Source organism: Cibotium barometz, chromosome 15 (assembly GCF_041138505.1).
Source record: "Cibotium barometz isolate CiBa-2024 chromosome 15, ASM4113850v1, whole genome shotgun sequence".
NCBI lineage: Eukaryota > Viridiplantae > Streptophyta > Polypodiopsida > Cyatheales > Cibotiaceae > Cibotium > Cibotium barometz.
This window is the reverse complement of record NC_141060.1, coordinates 31,958,428-31,964,226: the sequence shown is the minus strand read 5'-3', so window position 1 is coordinate 31,964,226 and position 5,799 is coordinate 31,958,428.

Here is a 5,799-nt window from a genome sequence, read left to right as displayed (position 1 = left end):
TATATACGGGCCCGGGGGGCCTTTGGGAGTTCATTGCTGACAGTATACACAGGTAATGACAATTGTGGGTGTGTGTGTTTGTGTGGGTGTGTGTGGGTGTATGTGTTCATGCGGACAGCCACCCATGGTCGCAATGCGCGGCAGGATGTGGGTGGTCCGCCACACGAGGGGTGTGTGTGTAAGGCCATTCTTCGGAATGGTGCTTATCATGGGGCACATAGTCGGTAACGTGGCTGGTTTGTGTCCTATGGTAAGTATGGCACGCCGTAGCGGTACTAGTCGGTAACGCGACAAGCATAGTATCGTTATGGTGATGTCACCTTCCCTTCCCTTCCCTTTGTCAAATGCGGGCATATGATCGGTAACGCGGCCAATGTATGTCCGTATCCTATTCGTATTCCCATAGATTCGGGCGGCATTTTGTCGTTAACGCGGCAAGTTGGTGTCGTCCGCTAGTGCATATATTGTTTTTTGCATATTGCGGCATTTGATCGTTAACACGGTTGGAAAAATGTCATAAATTTGCTTGATGCGGCTTGTATTGGTTTTATTGTGTGTGATCCATGCGATACTTGGTTGGTAACGCGGCATGAGTATTTCATGGATCAAAGTTTACATCATATTGTCTTTAAGTTTAATTTCATGATGTCGTGACTCGTAAAAATGAATATATCTCTCTCTCTCTCTCTTCCTCCCCCCTCTCTCTCTCTCTCATGATACACTTCACAACTCTCTCTCTCTCTCTCTCTCGATACACTTCACAACTCTCTCTCTCTCTCTCTCTCTCTCTCTCTCTCTCATGATACACTTCACAGCTCTCTCTCTCTCTCTCTCTCTCTCTCTCTCTGTGTGTCACGATGGGTGTGTAGATGAGGAGTTCTTTTTTTTTTCTCTTAAAATATACATAATCCCTAATAAATTACCTTTTCTAATGTTCCCTCTCTCTCTATCTGTCACGCCTCTCTCTCTCTTCCTCCCCCTCTCTCTCTCTCTCATGATACACTTCACAACTCTCTCTCTCTCTCTCTCTCTCTCTCTCTCTCTCTCTCTCTCTCTCACGGTAGGTGTGTAGATGAGGAGTGCAACATGTATGCACTTGATAAGTAATGATAAGTAATGATGCACTTGTTGCGGTTGTCTCATATTCGATAATGTATTGCATGATGTTGAGTTCAGTAATATTGTTTGATATTCCGTTTTTGTTTGATCATTGATAAGTAATGATACACTTGTTGTGGTTGTCTTACGTTTGATAATGTATTGCATGATGAATTGTCATCAGCACATGTGTGGATAATTTTCCATGCTTTAAAAAGGGTGAATTTTCTATTTCTAAAGTGATTATTTCTATATTTGGCATGATAGACAAAAAAGCGCACAATAGAGATCTAGTTCAATTTTAGGATAAAAACATAATAAATATCATTCCCAACCACTTGGAAACTAGCATTATATAATTGGTCCCATGACTTGAATCTAATATGTGAAAAGGACAACAAAAAGAGCCTTGATAACTTTGTGAGTCATACCTTGAAGGGTATAAGATCTAGAAAATGTTCACTTTACAATGAGCACCACAATGTTTCAACTTTAATTTCCATCTCTAGGAGCATAAACATTAGAATACCATAAAGGTAAATTTAAGGGGAATTAAACTTAAAAGTAAACAAAGAAGGGTGTTAGCCTAGCCACCCAAAAGACATGCATGTGGAATGGAGTGAACAAAGCTTCTCAAGCTTGAGAGGGGTTGAGATAAATTGGAAAAAACCATAAAATTTGATTTTACCTCCAAGTTTGGCTTGATTCTCTATTAGCAGTGAAGCCCCCGACCAATCAATTGGTCCACCAAGAGGAGGAGAGCAACTCCAAGAGTTATTGTAGAGAGAGAGAGCTCCAAGCTCCCAAGAGAGAAAAATTTAAGGGATAATAGAAAATATGATTATTTTAATATAATACTGGCATAGTATAGATCCAATATTTTTTTACAAAATAATGAGGGTCTATTTATAGGTGAGGGAGAGAGAGAGAGAGAGAGAGAGAGAGAGAGAGAGAGAGAGAGAGAGAGAGAGAGAGAGCGATAAAGAGATCGAGTTAGAGAGACTAAGAACAAAAAGAGAGAGAGAAAGAGAGAGAGCGCACAATTAGATTAAATTTTTTAATTGCACATAAACTAAAGATAAAAACAAAAGGGGAGAGAGAGAGAGAGAGAGAGAGAGAGAGAGAGAGAGAGGGAGGGAGGGAGACAACAAGAGAAAGTAGACTTTGTTTAGTTTTCTTAAAATAATTAAAGGTAAAGAGAAGGGGAGAGAGAGAGAGAGAGAGAGAGAGTAGAATTTACATTGTGATGATTATAATTTGAAAACATATTGGAGGATTATATATATATTATATGCAATGCCCTTGCAAAGGAGCATCTGAGAAGGATACAGTAATATTATTTGATATTCCATTTTTGTTTGATCATTGATAAGTAATGATACACTTATTGCGGTTCTCTCACGTTTGATGATGTATTGCTTGATGTTGATTTCAGTAATGTTGTTTAATATTCTGTTTTTGTTGTGTTTAGTGATATTTACTAGATTTGCGAAGACGACCATCATGCTTTCCCTTGAAGAGCGTAAAATCGTTCTACGAGCAATTCGCATTGAAGCAGTCATCGCAGTGTCACCATGCTTTCCCCTCTGAAGAGCGTAAAATCGTTCTACGAGCAATTCGCATTGAAGCAGTCATCGTAGTGTCACAATGTTCAGAAGACATCATCAAAAAGATCAATGAGTCTGAGATACTCATGCGATATCTATTAGAGCAGATATGGAAAAATGCACAGCGTCGACTTCGAAGCGGAGGCATCGCTGAGTTGCTTGATAGACAAAAGATAGTAGACTTCAACCATCAACATATAACACGAACTATTTTGGGGAGCATGCATGTAGCATGCAATGATCTTAGAGATGCTGCCCCGCCTGAAGCTAATATGCATCGTCTACAGTTATGGAACGCTAGTTATGGGACGTTGTATGGAGCGAGCAAAGAGCCAAGAGCAAGCGCATGAAGGCGCTGGATGCAGAGTCACTCCCCAAAAGAGTGCGCAGTGCCCAGGACGTCGCTGCAACGTCCAGCCAGCCAGATGTGAGTGGGACAGGTGCCATTAATCGCACAATCTACAATTCTATGTACACACACCTCATTGGTGTCCCGCACGACGAGGCTCTGCTCGAAGGGCAAACAATAAGCTCTGGTGTTTTTGGCACAGTAAAAGAGTATACAGTTAGAGGTATATCATTTTTGCCAGAGCACATTACTTTTTGCGGAAAGCACTACAAAGGAGAAGGCAGCGCTAAGTTTGAGAGCTTCCAGGCAGAGTAGGGCATGCAGGTTCTACACCCATCAATTGTCAAGTGTATTGCCTTCACAAAAGAATCTCCTTGGATCACTATTTTCCCATACTATAATGGCGGCTCGCTTGGTGATACTCTTCTGAAGGTCCCCTTCAGATTCAGTGAGTTCACCAGAGCAATTTTTCGTTTGGATCGAGGATGGAGAAAACCCCCGCTCGATAATATTCCTTTAAGTCATCTAGAACTTTCTAAAATAAAACAAATAGTAATAACCATGCCACATATTATGCATGCCCTGGTGGAAGGCCTAGCGACAGCGCATTTAGCAGGAATTGTACATACCGACCTACATCCATTCAATGTAGTGTTGGATTTTACAAAAGAGTTGAAGCCACGTGTAGGTATTATCGATTGGGGGTTACTGTTGAGAGTGCCTAAAAAACGGATGTCTCTCAATTTTGTATTTGAAGCAAACAAGAACCCTGAGAAGGTGGCACAGGCGGTCTCCTACGCAGACAGAGAGTGAAATAAACGGCCGTGGATAGCCCCAAAAATTTATGATCCATTTTTGGCAGATGCATACACTCCTGCATCTGATGTTTTTGCTTTAGGGTATTTATTACAAATTTTATATGACTTAGAAAGTACAAGAGTTGTGGATGGACAATAGTTCCTACGACAAAGTTACCATGGATACTATTATTTATAGAGTCAAAAATTGGATGTGTCTACCTAATCGCGACGAGCGAAAATCTGTTTTGCAAGTAGCGGAATTTTTTAGATCACTAAATACTGACCCGACGAGGGCACAACGTCCTCTTATAGAGCTATCGGTGTCATTCACCCCAATTTTGTAATTTAACAGTATCAGGAGATTTAGTTTCAAGAATGGCTCTTTGTTTGTCTCTCTTCAAAATTTGATATGTGCGCACTGTTTGAAATATTTTCTCATTGAGTCTTTGCAATATCTCTCTCCTCTTGTGGTGTTTAAGTTTATGTTTTCTCTTAAAAATTTGATGTGTGCGCATTGTTTAAAATATTCTTTGAGTCAAGTGGATATTTCTCATTGAGTCTTTGCAATTCATATCTCATCTCGTGGTGTTAAAATTTAAGTTTTTGAGGGTAATGGTCAATTTATCTTACGTTGATCTTTATAGTACATTAAAATCCTAAAGTCATTTATGTTCATGCAGATATGGCAGAAGCACAAGCAAACAAGCATCAAGAGTTAGCCAAGAAGGCATATGAGCGAATGAAGGCCCCTGCACATGGACTGACAGCCCGCGAAGCTACGAGAACAGCATGCAGGTTGTCGAAATGGACAAATCCTACTTATGTCCAATGGAAAGACATAAATAAACGCGTAACCACAAAGATGATCAAGGAAATATGGCCATGTCCAGATGGCGAGATTAAGAAGGGAAGATGAAAGGTTTCACGTTGCACTCATAATGATATCAAAATTAATGCCGAACGAGCGCATTTTCTTGGAGGTGTACGGTCATCCTCTCCATAACGCCGACGCTCCACTCTATTTTGCTAAGATGCTATATGCACAATTTATCCTAGAAACTCCAGTGGACTTCGCCTCCAGAGACGCCATTGTCAGCACACATACGTGAAGAGACAATGACATTCACAAGGGAGGAACTTGCTCTCATGGTGGAGGGCACTAGATTGGAGTTAAACAAGGTCAAAGAAAGCTTAGGGGCACAGCTAGCAGAGAAGGAGAAAGAAGCTGTACGATTATCTCAAGTGTCAACTCCTCCCCCGGCCAATAGAGGGATTCAAGAGCAGCTCACAAAGATTAGCCAAATGTACAGACCCTCTCTTCGCGTATAGCTCCTGTGCGCCAAGGGAACCACCTCTCTTATTTTTTGATACATCCTGATCTTGTGGGAGTTTTTGCTGAGGCTACTAGTTCCTCCACCCCCCAATGTCCTGTATGTTACAAAGTATTCGATGGGTGGAGTGGCTAGTATATACTGCCCTATGGACACTACTACCACTTAATATGTTTAGTGAGGCACATGCAAAGTATTTCCACATGTGCATTGTGCAGTGTCCCAATAAATCAAGGTATTTATACAGTGTTCGGCATGGCTAGCGAATATAAATCACCAGGACCTTTAGATGAAACTCCTCGTGCAATTCGCAATTTATTTCAAGATGAAAGCTAAGAAAGACATAAATCCTACTTTTGTATTGATAATTTCTCCAAATACAATCATTTGTACAAGTATTTTTTATGAAATTTATGAAATGGCTTCTTCCTCTATGTCAGTATCTTGCTCCAAAATTCTTTCACTGTTTACCCTCTCGTTTGCTAAATTAAGCTCATCTAAGTCAATGTCCAAATTGTCTTCTATCTCAAGGCTAGTGCACGATGTACGTCCAACATCAAAGTTCTCGTCTACTACATCATTACAATCGTACATCCATCTAGGCATATCTTCTT